The sequence below is a fragment of the Haemaphysalis longicornis genome, unplaced genomic scaffold, assembly GCF_048455015.1.
Source record: "Haemaphysalis longicornis isolate Haplotype H1 unplaced genomic scaffold, Haemaphysalis longicornis Haplotype H1 scaffold_5, whole genome shotgun sequence".
Classification (NCBI taxonomy): Eukaryota; Metazoa; Arthropoda; class Arachnida; order Ixodida; family Ixodidae; genus Haemaphysalis; species Haemaphysalis longicornis.
Window position 1 is genome coordinate 100,847,616 of NW_027526385.1, and position 23,585 is coordinate 100,871,200.

The 23,585-nt window shown below is 45.9% G+C and overlaps 3 non-coding genes across 3 annotated transcripts; all 3 read left to right on the top strand.

Moving 5' to 3' along the window:
• Positions 1–14,211: 14,211 nt before the first annotated feature.
• Positions 14,212–14,375, top strand: LOC144140099 (U1 spliceosomal RNA). Its single transcript, XR_013316315.1, has one exon. It is a non-coding gene; the product is annotated as a U1 spliceosomal RNA (small nuclear RNA).
• A 4,564-nt stretch (positions 14,376–18,939) lies between these two features.
• On the top strand, positions 18,940–19,103 carry LOC144140111 (U1 spliceosomal RNA). Its single transcript, XR_013316323.1, has one exon. It is a non-coding gene; the product is annotated as a U1 spliceosomal RNA (small nuclear RNA).
• Positions 19,104–23,070: 3,967 nt separating this feature from the next.
• LOC144140137 (U1 spliceosomal RNA) lies at positions 23,071–23,234 on the top strand. Its single transcript, XR_013316346.1, has one exon. It is a non-coding gene; the product is annotated as a U1 spliceosomal RNA (small nuclear RNA).
• Positions 23,235–23,585: the final 351 nt, after the last annotated feature.

Genomic DNA, 23,585 nt, shown 5'->3' on the forward strand with positions numbered 1-23,585 from the left:
AACAGTGTTCATTCTTTTGAGCCAAGATGCTTTTTTTTCTAGCCAAATACCCTTGGAAGTAAGTATTTTGGAAACTTGTGACTGGTTATGAGTTTAATTCATTTGTCTGATGGGGCGACCTTTTTTAAAGCTCTATGAAAATGCAGTACATTAACCTTCAGGTACCTACTTGTTTGGCTTAGTGTTGTTTGTTGGGCACCTTTACTTTTATTGGCACCAGACAATACAGGCGACCCTAATACCAGCCTTGGAATGCCATATTAAAGGGTGGCAAGACCGCATCTGAGGTAGACTGCAACGGTTGTGAGGTTGGGGGAAGAAGTTTTCTCGAAGATAAAAAGTTCATAGGAATTTCATAAGGTAACAAATTGAGGACAAAATGTTCATAGGACTGTTCATAGGAGTTAATAGATGCGACAGTTACACTGTAAAAGCGAGATATTCGGAGCCTCGAGTTGACCGTCACTTCTGGCTACTCCGCTGCGTGCATTGCAGCTTTATTCCTCACTATTCGAACAGCATGGGCCCTACCCTGGTCCAATCCTGGCGAGTACTTCTAAAATGATTGCCTAAAATGATTGAAATGAAAGGGGACTTTAAGGCAAAATAGAACTTTTGAAAGAACTAGCCTTTTGTCACTCACTGAGCTTCATTCCAGCCACAAAAGGTACGTCTTTATACAAAAAAACGGAACAAGTATTAAAAAACTCAAATGGCATCCTGAACTAGGGACACTACCCACCCTGGATGATCAACGTTAAGCATCAAAGATCATCCATCGCTCCTTTTTTTGTGCAATAAACGTTTATTTCTCTCTCGTGCGTGGTACAGTGACGCGTTGTGGGCAGGAGCGACGTCATACAGGCCAGCCACTAAAAATTTTCAGTGTATTTACTGCACATCAGCATTCAAGTGATGCGATCAAACAAGTCTAGTGCGCCCCCCACCCCCCCACTACAATTGTCTACTCTATTTTTGGCGATGGTTTATGTCGGCAGCCACCAATGGCTCGAACAAGATTCTGTGATGTGGAAAAGTTACCAGTAAGTAGTTGGGGAGTCGCCACTGCTTCACATTTTCTTTAGCATCTCCATTATTTGTTCATTTTGCGATAAAACTCTCATTGTTATTGGTACAAAGCTGTCTTTCTAATGATCCAAACTTGAATTTGTCTTCATGACAAATTTTTACTGTCTATGACTAAAACACCCTTACACCCCAGCAAAAAATGAAAGAAAGATGCCTTTTCAGGGTGTTTTGTCATTTGAGACCCCAGCAAAAACAATATGCCCTGTTATTAGAGGGTGTTTTGTCGTTAATTACACCCTTTCAACAGTTGCTTTTGTTTTATTTGGGTGTAAGGAATAGGCATATCCAGGGGGGGGGGGTTAGGAAGTTCCCCTCCCCCCCACTTCCGGCCCTTTTTTTTTTTCTTACACACTATGCCTTGAAATGTTCACATGTAAAAACGAAAATAAAAATGACAAAGATGAAAATGACTGAGATCTTGTTTGTACGCAGGCCCTCTTCCTTTTTATTTTGTTTCTGGCTACACCACTGACATAAGGGGTATACAAGAAGGGTGTAAATCATTTTACAGTGCACTGAGTGAGCATCGCTGCTGGCTTCAGTTTAAAGTGAAAATGGGCGGCAGCGCTGCCTGTGGCCAAAGAATGGTCATAAAAATACTTCAACCACATGTATTTGTCGCTAGGCAACGCCTGGGCATGCACAGGGCCCCGTGGAAGCATAGAGCGGGAAGTGTGTAATGGGTTTTAGCGTTGCAGCACTAACTGTTATACTGAGTTGCAGGCCAAGATAGCATCGTGAGTAGGTACTAGATACAGAAACATTACTGGCTAACTATTCACCCGCCGCACTATAATGGTTTTGCATTCCTTGATTCATTTCTTTTTCCGATGCTTTTTTTTTTTTAAGAGTGCGGTTTTGCTAGAGCCAGAAGCGCTGAATGAGCGTGGCTTCTTGCTGGCTCTGGGTGGCGCATTGTGCAGAGACTCGGGTAGAACTTTAGGGGTGACATGAAATCCTTTCTCTCCTCCACGATAGAGGAGAACACGCAGGCGGGGGAGGGGGCGGGGGAATGTGAGTTGTGCACGTTTCAAGTTCACCTCAAAGTCGTGACGTCGTCCCATAGCTGCAGTTGCAACTAACCACACCTTTCTTGTTTGATGTCGTATCTGTGCCGTTTTCTATGAGCCATTCAGTGGGCGCTCCAAGCGAACACTTCGAAACGAACAAAACCCAAAATTCCGCCCCTGCTTATCGCGCTAGCGAGGCGCGCCGAAGAGCTGACGTTGTTTAGTTTCGTTTCCAAGACGCTTCTAAAATCGCCTTCGAAAATGTGCGCACCATCGGAGCTCAGTCGGCTCAGCGCTCGCGAGCGACACCGCCAAGATTTTGGCTGCGATCTTTCTCGCGGGCGACGCTGTGTGCTTGCTCTTGTTAGCCATTTTCAATTTCGCGCCTCTGAGGAAGGTTTAGGCGGGGATTGGTTGAAGTTGGTCATGTGACCCTGTGACGTCTAAATGTTCGCAAATCAAAGAAAAACCCGATATGGAGGAAAGTACGCGAGCGTGCGGGAGTTGAGGGAAAACCGAAACTTTGGATCGTCTGGCGCCAGTTCATGTTGCCAAGCGTGAAGCGGTGTCATAGCAGTCATAGTTAATTAAGCGGCAAAGGGTGGGGGGGGAGTTGGAGGCAGGAGTAGCGAGGGGAATCAATTCGAAAAGGCGAAACGAATGGCGGCTGCGGCTGCACGAGGTCTGAATACTCGACCTGACCGACCACCCGGAGACAGAGGCGTTTTCAATTCGTTCGGTTGTGTCCCCGTGATGCTACTGTTCCGACAAACTACGTGACAGCGTAGCAGCGGCCAGAACGGCGAAATCTGAAACAAGGTCCGTCTGCTTGTAGCTTCATGCAGCACATGAGCCAAACGCTGTCATCCGCAGCATTCAGGTGAGCTTTCTCGACTTGAGCTGTGCTGTCGAGTGCAAGGCATCATAACTTCGCGGAAGTGCCTCATTCGCCAGCGCGTACACGCAGGTGTGCTGTTCTAATCGCACGAAGCTAAGGGTCGAGTGAAAGCGGCGGTGCTGGAACTGGCGGGATTGTTCGGCGTCCGTCGTAACCTGCACAGATTGGCAGCTTTGTCAGCATGACTGCGCTATAACTTTATTCTTGGCAACGTTGGAATCTTACTGAATCCAGGTTATTGTTACTGCTCGCACCGTGCATGTGTGTTCCACTGCAATCATTAGCGCCGAACGAGAACCTCGAGTTTGTGTGGCTGAACTGAAGGCGGCGCGTTGCGTTCATGGGGCATGTGTCTTCTGCCTCCTTAAAGGTCAGGGCAGTCGGCTCTTCGTTTCTTTAAAGGAATGCTCACGAGACAGACACTGTGCTTACGATTTTGTCATGTGATGTATTTTTATGCTTTATATTGAAGCGCATCACAGTAGCATATACTCAGCACCCAGTTGTGTCAAACATTAGCCCTGGAACAATTCTGAAGACTGTTAACCTAGGAGTGGCTTTGGCTGCTTTGGCATAGGAGAAAAACCAGGGGAACCCGCACTGCTATCTTCAGCATTATTTTTCAGTGCGCACTAAGATGAGCAGGAACCAGGACATTTGGTGAATCTGAAGGCGACCTTAAAAAAATTACGTAACAATGAATAAAAAAAAAATGGTGGCTTCACCAGCAGCTTCCCCGCACTTGACTTGTCACACACTGCTGCTTTATCATGGGTTGTTGTACGGATTGATTCCTGCCAGGCAGCCAGTGGGATTTGGAGCGATATGCTTGTAGAGGAGTTGTAATTCTCATCCACTCCAGTGTCAGTTTTGAGGACGGGGATCTCTAATATTTATAGGGGAAAGACCTCCCCACTTGATGGCAGCAGTAGCTGCTTTGAGTCCCAGGAAACGCATCTCCTGCTCGATGTTCCGCAGAACCTATCGTCATCAACCTAACCACTGAAGGACGAAGGCATCGCCCAAGGACTCGAAACTTTGTAAAACATTTGCCGACTGGCGAATGTTTGAAAAATGGTCCTTCCTCCCACCCCTCTGGCAAATGTCGTGTTCGGCAAGACGCGTGACCCCTGCATGATGTCCTTGGTCACACCAACCGCACAGTGGAACCACGGTCTTCTTGGAACCTCTTGAGTGGAGGGTGTTGCACAGAGTTGTTGCAACGAGGTCCCTAGTGGGTCTATTGCATCATGCTTTTATTGCACTCAGGTTGACTGCTTCCTTTGGTGTCGGACTGCCTCGTTCTCACAAGCGATGGTTAATGCCTTCACGTGTTCTAAGCTGGGGTCAAACTGCAGAGTTTCCAACAGTTTCTGGCTAGCCTTCTATGGAATAATTCCTCGCAGAGCACCCCAAAGTTAGTTACAAGTCTCTGCTAGGGCATGCAGGGCTGTTGCAAAATCTTCGGCTCAAAGTACTTAAACACTGCATTGAAGTCCTTCTGCTCCTCATCAGTCAACCAAACGATATTAAAGATGTCTTCTGCCCGGAGCAGGCATTCTTGAAGCCAATTGCTGATCCATGACGCAGATTGGTAGAAGAGGAAGTGTCTCTTCAATTAGGCTTAGACTGACGGTGAAGAGAAGCAGAGGGGATTAGGTACCATGATCTGGAGCAAGAACGTGTTTCTGTTCTTGTTGGCCACATGGACAGTCCCGTACACGAGGCGAGAACAGCAGGACCACGAATTCGAGTCCTTGGTGCGGTGTCGGGGTGAGGGTTGGTCGTGCGTGCGTGCTGGCGTCTTTTTTAGGCAGAGAGCAGCAACCAGCATGTATGTCTGACACCGTGTTTGAAGTAATGCCTGCCAGGCGCATAGTGCAAGGTGGTACAGCTTTTACTTCAGTGGCCAATCGAGCTACAAAGCCGGTTCCTGGCGTCCGTAACAGAAAAACGGCTACTTTGGGAGCATTTCATATAGCGAGGTGTCCCGTACCGTGAGGTGTTCAGTCGCACACTCTTAGTTAAAGGTGGATTGCAGAGCCGTTCAACAATGTGAGGGGGAAGAGAAGTATCTCGTGCATTCAGCTGGACATTCGCATTTTCGCATTTGCAACCCATAAGGCGCTTAGCTAGGTGTCCTCGCATTTTTCAGCTTCTTTGCTGTTAAGCAGCTTCCACTTGCAGGCATCCCGCACACACAGGACTTGCGAGTTGCAAGCCCAACTTGTGCAGTAGGCTGACGTCGACAAAGATAACTGCAGACTAAAGAGGTATTCTGCTTTGAAAAACAAACTGATGTGGTTTGAAACATAAGCTAGTGATATTTTCTACCAGTATGACAATTAACAGAGCCACATGGCAGCAGCTTACCTGAAACTAACAGTAACTGAATGGGCGAGTGTAAATGTAAAAATAGTTTTTTGTGACATCTTAGAAAAGCTGTATATTCATCTTGAAGACTGGCAAACTGTGCTGTCTGCAGTATTAGGTGTTCAGGAAGGCGCAAGTTGTCAAATTCTGGCTCTATAATTTTCTAAATATGAGCTACATTCTTTCTTGCAAAAACAATACCCAGGGCCACGTGGGTAAAATATTGTTTCTAGCTTTTTTTCTATATTTACTCGGTGGTGCTCAAGCTTCAAAATTCTGTCGCACTGTGCCTTTTGGCTCGGAGTCGGCATACTGACTGCACAAGTGTGGCTTGACACAGTTACAGCGTTATTGAGGTGGGAGAAGTGGGGAATCAGAAATCCGCAAATAAATTGGCGATTGCAGCATTGCTTTTAGCTGAATAGTGTGTGGTACACAACGTCAAGTCTTCCGAATGATACAAAGACTCAAGCTGCCTTTATGTTTGCTGTTTTTAATGATAATCGAGTGGCTACTATGAGATAGGACTAAAAGTAGAGGGAGACACGTGACTCAGTGAAGGTATAAGAAATCAGAAAATTCGGAAGCAAAGATTGGATTCAAACAATGCACGATAGAGGCAGTTAGGAGTCTATGGGAGACGACTTCATTTCGGAGTAGACATGAATGGATTGATAATGACGGTGAAGAAATCAGTAATGTTACTCAGAGAAGCACTGAAGCAGTCCCATAGCCCAGGTATCATATATTAAAGAGGTGAATGAGTGTACGAAATTCAGAATAGGTTGTAATCATTTGCCTTTTTTTGACAGCCACAAAGCTCATTAAGTTGGGAGAGAAGCCCGTACACTGATTTGAAGCATGACTTTTTTCTAGGCTTTCTTTTCTTTTTTTTTTCTGTTTACATGAGGGAGTGCTCAAAAACCAGGAAAATGCGGTCATAACATTGGACAGGGTGTTAGTGATAACCAAAACCACATGAGTACAGTCAGCCGTGTAATTAGCATGGGATGGTGTGCCTAAGAGAGCACTCTCAAGTGATGGACCATAGGTCTCTGAAAAGAATAGTACTTTTTAACCAATGTGCTTTACCAGCACGGACAAATGGGGTGATGGTTGGGGTCACTGAGCGCCTTGAAGGAAAAAGGTTAGGTTTGAGCTCACCAAGCCACTGAAAAACAATGATAAGATTAACGCTTTGGGATAGGAAACAAGCTTCTTGGATTAGGGAACAAACTCAGAGGGGAAATTCTATAGCTTAAACTGAATGGAAGAAGTGGGAAGGGGCTGGACATGTGATCTCGAGAAGAGGTGGACCATTTGAGTAACTGCGTGGTTATTGAGACGAGACTAGAAGTAGAAGAAAACCTTTAACTTGATGGAGGTATTTGGGGCTAAAGAATGGATTCGTATGGCACATAATGAGTGTGGTTAGAGGTTTATGGGTAAGGCGTTCATCTCGGAGTGGCCATCAGTAGGATGCTGGAGGTGATGGACAGAAACTGGAGCACTTCTTTTTGTAGCATTTATTTAATTATGAGCAGGCAAAGAGCTTTGACGCACCAACTGCCCTTGAAGCTCTTTTCATCTGAACATAGGAAATATGTCGGTGCATTTCACGGCACCCAACCCATCCTCAAAGTTATGCGTCCACATGAATGAAAATTGGTTGGATTCGGTTGTCTTGAGATCTGAAAAGCTGCTGCATGGGCACTTTTATCGCAGATCGGAAAAAAGAAAAGTACAGACACATCAAGATTTTAACACCCTGTTACGACTAGTTTCGGTCTCAGGAAACATGTGTAATCACTCTCTTATGATAGCCAAACCGCTGGATGTTATAGACTAGCTTTGTTTATGAAGTTTTTAGGAGTTAGAAAAATACCCCAACTCGTATTTGTACAATCAACCTCAACTGTAACCATCAACATGCAAAAACGCAGAGCATTGTTAACAAATTTGGAGGGTCGACTGCCATCAGAGAAACAAAACTACCTTAAAACCTTTCCCATGTGCGAGCAGACGGCATACAACACCATGGGGAATGGGCCCAGGATTGAAAAAAAGCTGTGTGCACTATTCTAAGAATGCTTCTTCTTGTGGAAAGGCCAGCTATTGCACCGCTTTTCTGATGGAGGCGAAAAGCAAAAACGCCCGTGTGTACGAGATTTTGGCGCACGATAAAGATCCCCAGGTGGTCAAAATTAATCCGGAGCCCTCCACTACGGCGCGCCTCATCGCCTGCGTTGCGTCGGCGCATTAAACCTTACAATCAATCAATCAGCTATTGCATAGCTTTTGCAGTGCACAATTGCTTGCAGAGTGAGAGTTTGTGGGCTTTGCCTACAGCTGGTGTAGCCACATGGCACTGGAAGGAAGCCTACTGTGCCGTAATTTTTGCGATCGCCTTGCTTGAGTCGCATGCAACGCAAGAATGTGATGATTTCTTTTCGGGTAACTCTTTTCATGGAAAAAGTTCCTACTGGCAGTAGACTAACATATGTTGCCTTGCAACAAGCAAATGTGTCAGGCTATAGTGCTGCAAAGACTATGCTAAGCATTTAGTGTCTGGACAAGTGTCTGTGTGACTATACTGGGGTGTGTAGATGTGATTAGCTCAATTTGCCGCAACAAATAATTTTCCATGTACTTGAAGGTCGTTTGGCATGTTTCATGAGCAGAAAAGCGTTGTTGGCCTGCCAAGGGCTCGCCTCGTTTTGAGTAATTTGGCAAATAATTTTAAATGTATCGAACTGAGCTTAGACGCCAGTGTTCTTGGGCAGTCAAAATTAGCTTCAACCCAACATTACAAGTTATTGATTAAGAACACCCTCACTGCTTATAATTGTTAAATTAAAAAGGGAGTGCAGCCCAGCTTAGACTTCGACAAATTTTTTGTTTCCTTTGTTCTTTGTTCATGCCATGTTCATGATGAATTCTTTGTTCACGCAATATGCCTTGCGTGACTATTCAGTGGGAACGTTGTGTAGCCTTATAACTCGCCTCCCCTCACTTTTTTTTTTTTTTGACAGATTATGGGGTTGGTGAGCTTATATTGCACTGTCTTGAACAAGCTGGAGAGCAGTGTAGTGCTTTGTTTCGCTTGACTTCATGTATTCTCACATGTCCTCATATTTGCGTTTATAAACAATTAAAGATATCTGGCCAGCTGCTCGTCGTACTACCTTATTGAGGTTTCATATCATGCCAGCGGTGTTCAGTAACTACTTAGATTCAGAATTCCAATGGCACAGTTTGCATTGATTGAACAATAACTTCTTTTTCACAAATAATATCTGTTCCAGGAAACGAATTCTGATCTTTCTCCGTAGCACTGCCCAAAAGACTTTCGAGTAAGTGTCAACGAATTATACTAGGTTTAACATGTATGCATGGATTAAGTACAAATGCTCGTCAAATTGGTGCGGTGTGAATGGGAAGATATAGGCTAAAAGTGCTGCCTGTTGGGGGCGCCACCAGAACTGCCGTGGGGCGTCACTGAAAGTGCCCTAGTGGTACACTGCGAAACCAATCATGAATTGCTTGGATGCTTTCCTGTTGTCACTTTCACAGTTTCCGAAGCTCACGGCCTTGGTTTCCCACTAATGTGGGTTGTAAACGATCGTGTCTGTGATGACAGTGGGGTGCTTTGATTTGCAATCCAAGATTTATCACGGACTTCCTGAGAAGTAGTGCGGCATTTGTTTTAAAGACGATAGTCTTTCTTGGGCTACTGAAACGCAGAAATTTTGGTCTGTCTGTCTGCCTGTGACTCGATTCAGCCACCCGGCCAAAGTGAAACATAAGCTGCGCATTTGTCTTATATACCCACAGCCAAATCTAAAAATCCGGTGGCAATGTTCATACTTGTCAACATTGTTGAACAAGACCAAGAATTTCGCAAATATGAGGTAAAAAAATCAATACCTAAGTGATATTTGCAGTGTTCCATTAAAAAAAATTCATGGATGCTCGATTTTTGTGATAGCAAATTCTGCATCCACTGCAGAAAAAAAAAATTCACTCCGTCGCCTGCTGTCGCCCGTGCCACAATAGCTTCTGGTGGCATATTAAGAAATCTAACGGCAACAGTTACGAAAGGTTCCACTAGATAGGTTCCACGTTCCGCTTGGAACGCACGTGGAGAAGTGCAGCGTGGTTCTATAAACGTAGTTGGGTGCCTCGATTCACGTGTGTCTCCGCCATACGGCAGCGCTGGCATCGAGGCACCTGGCCTGGTGGGGTGGAACGCGCTAAATTTAAGTTGACTTGAGCAAACGTCTAGCATGTTTACCTTGGGGGGGGGGGGGGGGGGGGGGACGCGACGGGAAAGGAACAGCATGAGAGGTGTGTGGGAAAGTGAAGGGAGGCATTTACTTGGCAAATGTCAACAAAAGACTTCCTGTCTTTCGTCGTCATTTGCAACAAAAGAAGCAGATACGCAGCCAATTTTTTACCTGTATATTTCTATGGTGCAGAGAATCCTTGGAGATTACCCATGGGCTACCTGCTTTGATTCTGAGGCTGTAAATCAAAGAGCCCCAGTGCCTGCCGCGGTGGCTCAGTGGTTGAGACGTTGTGCTACTGATGCAAGTTCGTTTCCCAGGATGCAAGTTTATTTCCCGGCCGCGGCAGCTACTTTTATAATGGAGGCGAAAAGCGGAAACACCCGCGTGTCAAGATTTTACCGCGCATTAAAGATCCCTAGGTGGTCGAAATTAATCCAGAGCCCTCCACTACGGCACACCTCATCAGCTGTGTAGCTTCGGTGGGTTAAAGACCCACAATCACATCATCGAAGAACCCCAGTGTTTGCAAGGGGTGGACGCTTTGCAGGCGTGCAGTCATGTCTAATGCGATTGTACCATAAAATCCAGTCTGAACTTGCACAGGATGTATGCTCCGGGACAGCACCACAAAGCTTGCGTACTAATTTTAACTATCTTTAACTTGACATATGTGAGGTTCTCTAGCAATTGCTTGGCAGCCCGTGTTTATTCAGATGGTCACAATGCAGTGAGACACTATGACATGAAATGGTTTTGATGGATTGCCATAATCTAGCATAGAATTCTTGCTTCAAGGTGCGCCGGTTAGAGTATATCTTGGTGTACAAGTTGTACTGCCTCAAAGCAGCTGTTGTCCCGTGAAATCCTGTCGCCAAGTCACACTTCTGTGCCATTCGAATGGCCCGATAAACAGCTTTCCTGGAAAAAATTGCGTGACCAAGCTATGGTTGCTTTAGCTTCAAGTTAGAAAAGAAAAAGATGCGGTCTATACATCAGAATGTGTGGCGCAGATTCAGATGTACAAGCTAGCCTTGCCAGTTTCACTTTGACGTGGAGTTTTTGGAAACATCCTGAAAACATTGTATATGGCAAAACAATACGCCAGAGTGAACTTATTTTCGAGCATTTTCTGCTGAGCAGACCCATAAACTGCTTGTCTGCGGCTCAGAGCTTCTTGGAAATATCAACTGGTGGTGTGTAGAGACTGCAGAAGCCAAATTTTTTCGACAACACTCATTTAGGTTCTGCCCATGCTGGCCTTTATAAAATCAGCCATTGCATAAATTCGAAAAAAAAAGCAAAGGTTCACAAATTTATTGCAAGCACGCTTGCTGCATGATTTTGTTGTGCCTCTTTGACACTGTGGTAGGCAACATTCCGGATGTGGCCGATGCCATTGAATTTCAATCTCAAAGGTGCGAAATCAGACCACCTATCTATTAATTTTATCTATTTAAAATAGTCTCAGCAATTTATAGAAGGGAGTGGTACACGTTTTGATAGGTATGGACAACTGACCTAATGTGAAGGCACAACATCATTTAAGGCAACCTTGCAGCTAACGGCATTTGGGTTATCATTGGCAAAGGCTGGAAAGAGGTCCCATTCACTGCTAGCTTGACTAAATCGCAATGCACGTTTAGTACAGCACACTGGTACACCAAATTTTCATCTGTGGTCAGGGAGAAGTGACATGTAGGTTATAGAGGTTGAAAAGTAGTAAATTTCATGAAATGGTCATGAAATGGACAGAAGTGGTAACTTTTGCGTTATAGTGAAAGATCCGGTACCCTGCTATGCCCAACTTCTCCCAATTCAAGGTTCAAGCTTGATTGGTTGAGGTTGGAGGTGCCAGTTAACATAATTTGAGCCGCTTCGTATTTGTGGACAGTATTGTCTTGTTCAGCGAGTCTGGAGAGTACCTCGAAAGAATGCTCTCAGACCTGCCCTGAAAAAGCCTCCACATACGGTTAAAGAGGAAGAAATCGAAAGCGATGTTAAATACACAGGCAGACTCATATTTAGATGAGATAAGGGTGGATGAATGCAAATATCTTTGACAAACTGTCTTGATGATTTTTAGGGTTTAACGTGCCGAAGCTACGCCTGCTCTAGGAGGTGTGCCGTTGTAGAGGAGGGCTCCGGATTAGATTTGACCACCTGGGGGTCTTTACGGTGTTCCTAAACCTTGGCACGTGGGAGTTTTTTTTTTTTCACCTCCATCTGAAAAACAGCTAACGCGACAGGGATCGAAACCACATCTTTAGGCTCAGCAGCACAATGGCTTAGCAACTGAGCCACCGCGGTGGGTTGGACAAATTGACAGTGCTGATTCAAGACAGAAGGAAGAAATTAGGTGTAGTGTTAGTATTTGCGGGGAGGGGGGGGGATACATTCAGCAAACACTCTAATGAACAATAGGCTACTTCTGTCACTGAAAAGGCAAAATGGAATACAGGATGGATGCAAAAAGAAAAAACGCCCGTGTGTTTGAGATTTCAGCGCACATTAAAGATCTCCAGGTGGTCAAAATTAATCTGGAGACCTCTACTACGGCACGCCGCATCGCCTGCGTTGCGCTGGCGCGTTAAACCCCATAATCAATCAATCACAATGCAATACAGTTAGTGAGTCCTGTCAGTGACAACTTATGGGACAGAAACTTGGCACCTTATTGAACAGCTTGAAAGAAAACTTAAATCAACCTAACAAGTCATGGAAACCAAGATGATCAAACTAACGTTTAGAAACAGAAGACGAGCATCTTGAATTGGAAGGCATCATAGCTGAACTTAAAATAAATGGACTTGGGGGCATCTAATAAGGACAATTGAGAACATGTGGACCATTAGGGTTACAGGGGCTAAGAGACGGGAGTAGGAGTAGCGGAAAATGATCTACTCCGGGAAGTTCAAATAAGAAAATTCATCGGCATAGAATGGATTCAGGCATCATGCTTTTCTGATGGAGGCGAAAAGCAAAAACGCCCGTGTGTACGATATTTCGGCGCACGTTAAAGATCGCCAGGTGGTCAAAATTAATCCGGAGCCCTCCACTACGGCGCGCCTCATCGCCTGCGTTGCGTCGGCGCGTTAAACCCTACAATCAGTCGGATTCAGGCATCATAAGATAGGAACAGTTGGAGTCTACGAGAGAGGCCTTCGTCCTGAAGTGAACATAAAACAGGCTGACGACGATGAAATATCAGGATCTAGAGCTCTCTTTTTTTTCATTGGTATTACACTGGCACCACAGGAGTAACTCAGTAAGATAAAACAAACTGCTTGATTCTGAATTCTTTCAAAAGGGCCAACGAGCATGTTTTGAGGAATGTCCCGAGTTCTTTTGAATGAACAAGTGTTCTTTCTGTACAGAATTATTTGAAGCAAGCTAGGCACAGGGGAGAAGTTAGGGCAGATAAGTAAATGTGCGATTAGCATTGCGAGTTCAGTAGCCAATGCACAAATGATAGGACTGGCTCTGAAATATGAAGGCTGAGGTATTTGTGCAAGTTAACTGACAGTAAAGTAGAGAAAATTCGAACTTTGAGTCCCTCGGTCAGTGGCTAGAGACATTGGCGTAATCTTGCAATTTCTAATGTTCAGCTTCATCAGCCATTTTATCAGGCCACATTCTCTGGTGATTTTATAATATATTGCACAATGATATGCACAGAAAATTATCACATTGCGGACGCCATTAACGTAGACGAGGAACAGTATGGGTCCCAGTACGCAGCCTTGCGGCACCCCAGCATTTACTGCGTGAGCATCAAATAAATTATCGTGAGCTGTTGTGCACAGCCTGATTTTCAAACTCATTTACAGCAATATTATGTTGACTGGCTGTAGGAATTAGTAGGTCACGGCAGCCCCCCAGAAAACCAAGGAAAATGCAGTCAGTGTCTTCCAATGTCTGTTGAAAAACAAAGCATGAAAGTTTTTCTGCAACGAAACATTTTCCTGAAGCCCGGCTAGGATTACTTGAAAAAGTAACTGGGCTGTAGGAACTTCGCCGCAGTAAATCGTGCATTCACCGGCTTCGTGCTGTGCGGTCCGGAGTGCAGTCATGCGACCTTTTGTGAAGAGGAGCGCACCCGCCGGCACCGCCGTATTGCTCTAACACTGTTACACGCTTGCATAACGCCGAGGTGCTGATTTTGCGGATTTCTCGTTACCATTTTCCGCAAATTCTACGAGAACACTCGGACCACGCTGCCTCCACTGCCTGCTGCCTCTCGTTGCACTTTTTTGGTGGAGGGCCGCCAGAGGAGGTGAAAGCGGTGACAAGTGGCGCCGTTGTCTGTTGCGATCGCTACAAGAATCTGCGCTAACGTTTTCAACTATTTTCATTACGTAATAATAAGGCTGCCATCTCCACAATGTAAATGAACTAGCAGAACGGAGGGAAGTTGTACGTCCTCTGCAGGGCTATTAGATTTTTTAAGAACTCGCGGTGAGTACCCGTAGGTTTTGTAAGTTCCCCGACAGACCACCGAGTCGTAGCTGCTAACCTCGGAGGGTGGGGTCGCGCGGGGAGCCGCTGTCAAGGCATACTTACCTGGTGCCGGGGTTACCCTGATCAACTAGGGGGTGCCCCCAGGGAGAGACGCTGCCATTGCACTGCGGTAGTGTTGACCCCTGCCACTACCCCAAACTGGGGCAGATGGGGCATGCAATTTTTGGTAGTGGGGGACTGCGTTCGCGCTATCCCCCTTCCTTTGCAATTCCAAAATCAGAACAAACCCCCCCCCGAAATGAGGCAGTGAGGTGTGCTGCACCTCACTGCCAATCCCCCCACCATCGAGCACGGTAGACACTGTTCTCACGCGCGTGCCTTCCGCGCCTCGCCAGCTCTTTCGTTTGGCTAAAGAATGTTGCCAGAAATTGCGGCATTTGTTCTATTATTAGGGCAGTTCCAGGTAATGACGAGACTCGATGTATACAATCGGTTCAACGGCCTTCTGGCATTTGAAACAGCCGTGTAGCACACGCATTGGCCGTGCGCGTCGAATAAATGACGACCGTTTCCTTTTTCCTCTTCGTCGAAAATGCAAACTGAACTGGCATGCTTCAAGGTTACTTCGTAATTCGTCCTATAGTAACTTTGCCCTGTGAGTTTCAACATGGCGTGGAACGACGGAGTTTTGAGGCAGGTGCGAACAGAACGTAGATATGAGGTACGGCTGTTTCCCCACCTTTCCGTCGGCGCTTGCCGTCGCTCAAAACGGCAGGCGAATTCCTAGGCAAATACTTGTCTGAATCGGCGGAGTCTCGCGATATTTTCTGATTCACAGCGCACAGGTGATAGTTCTTGCGATGATAACTTAGACAGTTGTTTGATAACTATGTATAATGCAAAGAAAAACTCCGTATTGATACTTCACTATACCCATATATTTACGAAAGCTTGGAATAGATATATATTATCAGTAGTTGCATGACAGCTGACCGTGGTCGCTGCAGGGGTGGAAGTGCAGCTCCAAGCTGCTCCAGTATCAGATTTTCTTGCTTCTTCCTGCTCCAAAAGGCAAAATTGCGCTGAAACTGCTCCAAAGTGCCTCCTCAAGAGGTGATGCGACTGTGAGGTGATTGAGCACGGAGCAAAAGGCTTTTAGAGTATCGGCACTCTTTTCTATCATTGTTATGTGCCGCCAGGATTTTCGTTGGTTGGTGGGCACCACGTGATATTTGTTTACATATGGGCGCAGCCATTTTGTTTCTGGGCGCCTCTCCTTTCTCTCTGCTGCGGGGACGCTAGAGCGGCCGGTCGTACTCTGCCCGTCACAACCGGCGTTGTGAGAGATGGCAACACTTCAAGCCAGAAACAAAATGGCCCCCAGACGCTTCCGGGTGCACGAAGTGGCGGTACTCTTAAGCGTAGTGACGCTTAAGAGTATAGGCCACTCATTCGCTCAGCTGTCATTCACAACGTGGCGCGTTCCCGTGAACTCCCTAAGTGCTCGGAGCTTGGAGTCCACCAGGAGCTGTGTCCACCAGGATGAGATAACAGGCGATGCCCTGGCGCAAGCGAAACCATCTAGCAACCTAGATGGCAACCTAGCAACCATCTAGCAACCTAGCGCAAGCTAGCAACCATCTGCAAGTAATCAGCTCCGTAGGTGTCTTGCCAAAAGTCGCCTTTTCCTTGAGGGCTGTGGGGGGTGGGTGACTGTGGGAGAGCACGTCATCTCCCCTACTCTCCCTCTGGGAATCCCGCTGTTTACTCTCGAAAAAAAAAAAACAGCTTGGTTATTTCGCTTAGAAGCATGTATTTCACTTGGTCAGTAATGCGAATAATACGCCAGGATTTTTTTCTACGTTTTGTGAACGGGAAAATTTAATTATTTTTACTTTCTCTGGATTCTGGTCAGGTTTATTTCAGATTATCTCTTGTTTCCTCTTAGTTTCTTTTCTTCTAGATTTATTCCTCTCTCAGGTTTTTTAGTTGTTTATAGTCTCGTTAGGCGTTAAATGGAGGTAAACTTTCGGTCTTGGTGCAAGACAGACCCTTTCGCTTAGCTCTGTTCGTCCCTCGATTGTTTCTCATGGCTGTAATGGTACGTGTTATTTTTACTTATCTGAAGTCTAATTAGGGGAAGCTGTTTAAAGCATCGCTTATCCCTAGGTTCTTCTTGGTGATTGCTCTGCCAGCTGTGATGCTTTAATTCTGGTAACGTATATTTTTCTAACTTGTCGAAAAAGGGGTCTGCCGGTATGAATTGAATGTTGAGTAAAAGCCGCTTGAATTTTTTGTGCTTACCATAAATGATGTTTGGCTCTAGAAATCTGCTCCTAAACAGACTTACAAATCCAAATTCGCTTTCAGAGTAGAGGACAGCGCAATGAACGGGACGAAGCGAACACGAGACAAACACATACAAGCGCTTGTGTATACCACCGGCCCAAGCTTCGACTCATCCAAATTGGCCTTTTGCGGATCCTGAGGTGCTCCAAAACTACCCTTTTACTGCTCCAAAGCTGTTCCAAAACGGCTTTATTCCTGCTCCCTTAGCTGCTCCAAAAGGCTCAATCCCGCTTTCACCCCTGTCGCTGACAGACGGTTGGCCCGGCCTGCATGGGCGCTCATGCGGTAGCCTATAAGCACCCTACGTCGTTGTCACCGTGGTTGCTGCATATTCGCCTGGAGAGGAAATGGGGTTGCCTTAACTACAGCCCCTAGAGCATCCACTGTACCTACTGACTCGTATGCCCGACCCACATCACCGTGCCAGGTTGAAGGTACGGGTTAATCGAAGGTAATGGGGTAGCGATCGATGGGGTGCAAATAATGGCAGCTTATGTGAAGTGACTGACGATAAAAAATTCTCACCTGTGTCGTTCCTATATGTGAGCTTGAGAGAAACAATATTTTTTTGTGAGTCTAATACACAAAGTGAACTTTCTTACTTTGGAAGATATCTCTTCAGGGACGAAGCGAACCAATGTCGCTGGTGTTTAGGTGATATTTGGGGCGAAAGTACACTGTCGGTTCTGCGCAGTTAGCTTTTAAGGGTGGAAATGCTTTCCGTTTATTGATGGCACTCGATAGAAGCATTGCGCTGACTACTTTAAAGTGGGTGGAAAGCATAGAGACAAATTGGCGGCATAAAAAAAAAAGAAACCTGATCGATGATCTTGCAGCGAAATACTTTAGATACTATCTAATCGAGCTGGTCTGTCAACATTCGTTCATTCAGGAAATATCCGTCATTATGCAGACGTATTTTCTTCAGAAAAACTTGATGAAAATCTATTTTAATGGCTTTAGTATACCTAATAGCCGTTAGCATTACCTTTATTATTTAGCTATAGTCACCCAGTCAATGGCATTGCAATAATAGTCTGGTAACAGTCCAGAGTTTCATTTAGTGCACCACCAAAGGTGTAGTAATACAGAGATAGTCGGCTATGGGTTGACCTATCGCCGTAGGATTCTTCGCCGAGTACACCCCTGACCCTCATCTTTAGCCCGAATTGTGTGACACCCTGCGCTGTTGCACAAAAATGCGTAGTTGGCAGGGTTAACACGTTGTATATTTATAATTGTGGAAATGGTTTTCAAAGAACAAAAAAATGCAGAAAGAATGATATATGCGAACATAAGAAATAAAAGATATGCATTCTTCTACACTTCCATCCCAAAACGAAGACGAAAATAAATGCAAAATGGCAATGGACGACGGAAGCACAAATATATAAGCTTCGTGAAAACGGGCCGAGCGTACCGGAATTTGTGAAAAATGCATAATTCGTGGATTTAAGGCAGTTAATTGCTTTAATGATACAAATGTAAATCATCGGCGAAAAGGAACGGAAACCATACAATAATATAACGTATTTGGCTACCGCTAGCCAAATCTCGTTAATTAAAAAACCGAAATGAGAAGAATCGACGTGAGAATGCTGTGAATTAGTCGGCAATTATCTGAATACATTTTTTTTTCACGACGGATAGTTGAGTTGGGAGTCGACAATGAATATACTCTGGTTTTGCATCGGTTCTCGGCGATCCTCGCTGTATAGTGTACTTTGGGCGGTCATGGTATGGGCGGCTGTTGCTAAGTGCTACAGCATATGCAGCGGTCGGAGGTCCACACAGTACGCTGGGAGCCGAACCATGTGCAGCCATGCTGCGTTTGTGTCGCCCCAAAGCATAGCCGTCTTTGGAAACTGAATATTGCTAATTAAAAAAAAAGAAAATCGAGCTCCCCGAGAATCGAACCCCGGTCTTCTCCGTCGCTGTTCGATACGTAACCTCTACGCTACGGAAGCAAAGCGGCGCGGAGCGGTTAACGTGGAGGATTATCGCTGCTCACGTGTCCACCCGCTATGCGTGTGGCCGGATACACGCATGGTTTCCCAATATTACATAGTGAGAAACTCTATGGATACGCGAGATCTTGGTTTCGCTGACTTCTATGCTTTCTCCTGACTTTCGGCGTTCTATCGGAAAAGCCCCGGCAGTGATTTGACAATCCGTCCGTGCCTCTACGTGTTCGGTGTCCAGAGAGTCGCAAAGCTATTAGAGGAGGGATGTCGATGTTTCAAACTGGTCATTTCCTACGACATTAATATTCAAAAGCTTTCTTTGTTTATTCATCCATGAACGTGTATTAGCTAGCAAAACTGGTGGAAGTTACGCGCTCTCGTCTCCCTTGTTGGGAACTTTCAAGAACTCGCGGGGAATGGCCGAAGGTTTTGTAAGTGCCCCGACCGACCACCGAGTCGTAGCTGCTAGCTTCGGAGGGTGGGGTCGCGCGGGGAGCCGCTGTGAAGGCATACTTACCTGGTGCCGGGGTTACCCTGATCAACTAGGGGGTGCCCCCAGGGAGAGACGCTGCCATTGCACTGCGGTAGTGTTGACCCCTGCCACTACCCCAAACTGGGGCAGATGGGGCATGCAATTTTTGGTAGTGGGGGACTGCGTTCGCGCTATCCCCCTTCCTATGCAATTCCAAAATCAGAACAAACTTCCGCTATCAAATGAGGGCAGTGAGGCGCAGCGCTCACACGCGCGCTTTCCGCTGTTCGTCCGCTTTTTCGTATGCCGAAAGATTTTATGTTGCCTGTTGTATGTTGAGGCAGTTGTAGGCACTGAATATATGCGTTCACTACAATTCTGTTAGCATGGACCCATGTACTTAACCGCGCTCGTCAATTAGTAGAACTTCATGGTGGTTTCCTTTATTTTCCTCCTTCGTGGAAAATGCAAACTTAACTGCACGGCGTTGTGCTTCGAAATTGCTTTGTAATTCTTCCAAGATCGTAACTTCGCCCTGCGAGTAGCAACGTCGCGTGAAACGCGTCACAAGAAAATACGTGGTTTTGAGGCAGGTGCGAACGTCGTATGAAGTACAGCTGTTTTCTCCAGCTTTCAAATGTCGGCGTTTGCCTTCGCTCAAGGCGGCGGGCGAATTCCTCGTTAAACACTTGTCTGAATCGGCGGACGCTCGCGATATTTCCCGATTCACGGCGCACAGGCGATAGTTCCAGTGTGGGCAGTTTGAAAACTGCGCGTAATGAAAACGAAAAACACAACAACCGATACATGACTACCGGTGTCTTTCAAAGGTTTGGGAAGAGAGAATATCAGTAATTTCATTACACCGGTAGGTTGGCGCCGCCTGCATTTGCGCTCATCGGCTCTGCTCGGGGCTGGCTAGGCCAGACACTTGCTCTCTACGCGACCCACGTTGCCCAGGGGTAGAGGTATGGGTGAACTTGGTGAATCGGATGGAGGTAGTGGGGAAGATATGGGGTGCAAAAAATGGCAGAATATGGGAAGTGACTGACAGCAAAATATTCTCATCTGCGGCGTTTCTTTGTGTGAGCTTGAAAGAAGAATGGTGAATATTTTTTTTCTCTAATTCTAGGACACAATGCGGACTTTAGTACTTAGGAAGATACCTCTTGAGGGGCAAAGCCAACCGATGTCGCATCTGGTGTTTAGGCGATCTTTGGGGCGAAAATCCAGTTTCTCGTCTGCGATTTTCAAGGGAGGAAGACTTTCCATTCATTGATAGCACGCCTTCATAAAAGCACTATAAAATTGGCGGAAAGAGTGAAACGAAATCTCCTATCCTATCCTTGAATCTCCTATTGATTGATAATGTAAACTATTCATTCTGTTCGTGGCCTGTTTCTCTAATCTGTGTTTCCTTCATCTAATTTTGATTATCTTTGATGAAATTTGTAGAACTGATTTGTTAAATTGAAATCGTGTTTTATTTTTGTTTTTTTGTTACTTATGATTACATCTGTGTTACGTGGTCCGTCCTCCATGCCTTGTAACGGCTTCCTGCGCCTTTGTCAAGCTGCTCGAGCAGCTTTTAGCCAGGAAGTCGTCCAGATGCTTCTGGGAAATAAACTGAACTGAATAAACTGAAATTGGGTGCACAAAACAAAAAAAAAAACTTACCGGGGATCGTCAAGAGATATATTTTAGGCAGTGTGTCATCGAGGTCGTCTACCAACATTTTATTTTATTTTTCTAGCTCTGCGGCATTCCTGCAATGTGCTTCAGTGATTATACGGGCTTCTTTTTCTTCAGAAGAACTAACTTGGTGATGAAAATTCATTTTAATGGCTTTAGTATGTCTGATATCCGATAGAATTATCTTTATTATTTCGCGATGAGCAGTCGAAGTAATTGTATTAATTAATAGTCTGGTTACAGTCGACTATCAGTAGCACCAGATTTTCACTTAGTGCACCACCGATGCTCTGGGCATAATACAGAGATAGTCGGCTATGGGGTGACCTATCGCCCTGGGATTCTTTGCCGAGTACACCCTTCACCCCTAGCCCAAATCATGTGGCGCCCTGCCGTTGCCCAAAAATGCATAGTTGGCTGAGTTAACACGTTGAATAGTTATGATAATTGGGAAATGGTTTTCGAAGAACAAAGAAATGCAAAAAGAATGATATATGCGAACATACGAGATTAAAAATATACATCTTATACACCCCCATTTCAAAATTGAGCCGAAAAAAAAAAGCGGAAATGAACTACGGAAGCACAAATATTTTTGCTTCGTGAAAACGGGCCAATCGTGTAACGCCCGGCATTTCTGCAAAATGCATAATTGGTGTAGTTATGGCATTTGATCGCTTTAATGATGTAAACGTACACCATCGGCGAAAAGAAACGGAAAGTCTACAATAAAATCACGTATTTGGCTAACCGGTAGCCAAATCCCGTGAATGAAAAACTCTTAACGAAGAGAATCGACGTGAGGATGCTGCGGATTAGTAGACAATTATCTGAATATTTTTTTTTTTTTTTTCACGAAGGATAGTTGAGTTGGGAGTCGACTATGAACATACTCTGGTTTCGCATCGGTTCTCGGCGAACCTCGCTGGCTGCCGTACTTTGGGCGACCATGGTATCGGCGGCTGATGCTAAGTACTGGAGCGCATGGAGCTGTCGGAGGTCCGCACAGTACGCTGGGAGCCGAACTATTTGCTGCCTTGGCGCGTTTGTGTAGCCCCAAAACATAGCCGTCTTTGGAAACTGGGTATCGCTAATTAAAAAAAAGAAAAAGGGAGACCTCCGAGATTCGAACCCCGGCTTTCTCCGTCACTGTTCGAGACGTAACATCTATGCTATGGAAGCAAAGCGGCGCGCAGCGGTTAACGTAGAGGGAAATCGCTGCTCACGCGTCTCTCCGCATACGCGCCGGATACGAGAAACTATATGGACACGCGAGATCTTGGTTTCGCTGACTTCTATGCTTTCTTCTGACTTTCAGCGCTCTATTGGAAAAGCGCCGGCAGTAGAGAGTTATAGCAGATCGAAAAACGGTTCCGGCACCGGGAAGGCTCGTTTTAAGCGACTTGTGTTGTACGTCGTATGACAATTTTTCGTGGGTTTGTGGCGTTTCCTGTGCTGAAGTATTCGTCTTCAGTTCTCAAAAGCGCTAAAGACAGTATTAGAAAAAAAAAACAAAAAAAAAAAACACCCAACGCCCCTACGGAGATTCGAACTGCGACTGCGTGAACATGAAGCGGGCATTTTACCTCTTCGCCTTTTCAATAGATGGCGCCAGGAGGTCAAGCTGGGCCCTCAGTACACACGGCTGGCTGTTTATAAACGTTGGGCTGTTTCTCGTTTTTCGTTGTATTTGAGAGTCCCTCGCACTGACACCGCCTGTTCCTCACTCGTCGATTTGTAGACGGGCCCCGTGTTGCTGTCAATACAAGTTATGTAGCCGTATCGCCTTTATTTAACCTAAAAGAAGCTATCGGACAGGCGTCGCTCGACGACACAAGCCGCGGCAGTTCGGCCGGGACCGTGTTTCGCTTGCTGCTTGAGCTGTCAGAATCGCGCGGATTTAACTTGTTGCAACCTCATTTTTCTTAAGCGATCTCATATTTACAATCCGTTCCACTAGGGGTGAGCCAATCATACGTCTCCCAAACTCTTCCAAAGCGGCCGCCCGATTTCGAACGACGGACCGTCTCGGTACCGTGCGGCCAAGTCGCTCCGGCATGCACGGTGGCGTCTAGACGGTAGACGGAACCGTTTTTCAACTCTACCATCCGTCGGTGCCTCCACGGGTTCGGGGTCTACCATCCGTCCGTGCCTCCACGGGTTCGGGGTCGAGAGAGTCGTAAAACAACTTCAATTAGTAACGCTGGTCGTAAAACTAAGGAGGGATGTCGATGTTTCAAACTGGTTAATCCGTACGGAATTTATATACAAGAGCTCTCTCTTTATTTTTTTACTCAATAATGAACGTTTATTAACTAGCAGAACTGGTGGAAGTTATGCGCTCTCGTCTCCCTTGTTGGGAACTTTGAAGAACTCGCGGGGAGTACCCGTAGGTTTTGTAAGTGCCCCGACCGACCACCGAGTTGTGGCTGCTAGCCTCGGAGGGTGGGGTCGCGCGGGGAGCCGCTGTGAAGGCATACTTACCTGGTGCCGGGGTTACCCTGATCAACTAGGGGGTGCCCCCAGGGAGAGACGCTGCCATTGCACTGCGGTACTGTTGACCCCTGCCACTACCCCAAACTGGGGCAGATGGGGCATGCAATTTTTGGTAGTGGGGGACTGCGTTCGCGCTATCCCCCTTCCTATGCAATTCCAAAATCAGAACAAGCTTTCGCTGTCTAAAGAGCGCTAGCGGTCTGAAGAGAGGCGAACGCTTACTGCTGCTCGTTTGCCAAAACGTTGTTGCGAGATATTATTTGCCTGATCTATGTTTAGGCTGTTGTAGGCATGAAGGTATGCGTTCCCTACAATCCTGTTAGCATGAACCCTAAACCGCGCGCGTCAAATAGAACTTAATGACGGTTTCCTTTATTTTCCACCTTCGTGGAAAATGCAAACTGAACTGCACGGCGTTGTGCTTCGAAATTGCTTTGTAATTCTTCCAAGATCGTAACTTCGCCCTGCGAGTATCAACGTCGCGTGAAACGCGTC